At 39.2% G+C, this 1333-nt stretch overlaps 1 non-coding gene across 1 annotated transcript; it reads right to left on the bottom strand.

Annotated features, from left to right (window-relative positions):
• Positions 1-986: 986 nt before the first annotated feature.
• LOC145641409 (small nucleolar RNA R71) lies at positions 987-1094 on the bottom strand. Its single transcript, XR_014115436.1, has one exon. It is a non-coding gene; the product is annotated as a small nucleolar RNA R71 (small nucleolar RNA).
• Between the last annotated feature and the right edge of the window lie 239 nt (positions 1095-1333).

Raw genomic sequence — 1333 nt, 5'->3', positions numbered from 1 at the left:
TAGAGAAGCCATTGATAACTCGGGAGAGACCAATGGTATTATTCATGGATTACTTTTCCTCTTTAATCAATTGAATTATGTATTAGGGGTAGAACGACTATTGCAATAATTGTATTCGTGGTGAAGCTTGATCTTAGACGTTTTTAGCATTGATTTGTCATATTGTTTTGATTTAATCGTTTTAATTAGTTCTTTAGTTATTGATTCTCATTCATTTGATTTGGTTACGTGCTTAGTAATTGCTTGAGTCTATTTAATTAGTTGAACCATAGTCTATTGGGATCCGACCCTTGCTTGCCTGTCTACATAGTAGTGGTCTAGTTAGGTTTATTTTTGTTAGGTACGCGACACGCCTATCAAATTTTGGCGCCTTTGCCGGGGACTAACGGTTTTATACTAGTTATTTGTGATTCGTTTTACTAAGCATATATTTTGTTGCTTCGGCTATTGTTCCTTGTGTCTTTGATCTCCCGTTTTAGTTTCTTTGTTGCATGCAATCTCGAAGTTCACGTTCAGATGATTTAACACCTTTTGATTCTGAGATCGAAGCTACTACGAGAAGACGAAGAGGTAGAAGAAGGAGAAATCGAAATATAAGAAACATGGTCGACCCAGGAACAAAATCTCTTTTGGAGTATGGTATTCCGGATACAACAACCGGATTTCTCTCCAGTATTGTTAGACCACCTGTCACCGCTCAGAGTTTTGAGTTGAAGCCCTAATTCATACAGTTCATCTCCAATGATTCTTTTGCGGGCTCATCAAATGATTGCCCTGTGACTCACATTGATAGCTTCTTGGAGAAGTGTGACATTATGAAGCTCAACGGTGTCACTGATGATGCTATTAGACTACGCCTTTTCCCTTTTTCACTAAGGGATAAGGCAAGGGAATGGCTACGAGATGAAGGTATTGGTTCCTTTGATACGTGGGACAAGCTTGCTAAGGCCTTCCTAGTAAAATTCTTGGGGCAAGAGAAAACCGCGAAATTAAGGAACGAGCTATCTACCTTCCATCAATCTAATGATGAATCCTTATATAAGGCATGGAGAAGGTTTTAAGAGATTGCAGAGACAATGCCCTCACCATGGTATTCCAGAGTGGATGTTGATCCAAACATTCTATAATGGTTTGACCCATGAGTTTCGCATATACATTGATGTTGCGTATGGAGGTTCTATCATGACGAAGAACCCAACCTATGCAAAGGATTTGATTGAGAAGATGGAGGCTAATGATAATTACCATCCAAGGGGACGAAATGCTACCAACACATGTAATAAACATGATGTTGATGCACTAACCATGTTGACTAGTTCTGTGCAGGCACTAA

This window comes from Chenopodium album, chromosome 7 (assembly GCF_948465745.1).
Source record: "Chenopodium album chromosome 7, dcCheAlbu1.1, whole genome shotgun sequence".
In the NCBI taxonomy this organism is placed as follows: Eukaryota; Viridiplantae; Streptophyta; class Magnoliopsida; order Caryophyllales; family Amaranthaceae; genus Chenopodium; species Chenopodium album.
This window is presented reverse-complemented; position numbering and strand designations above follow the sequence as displayed.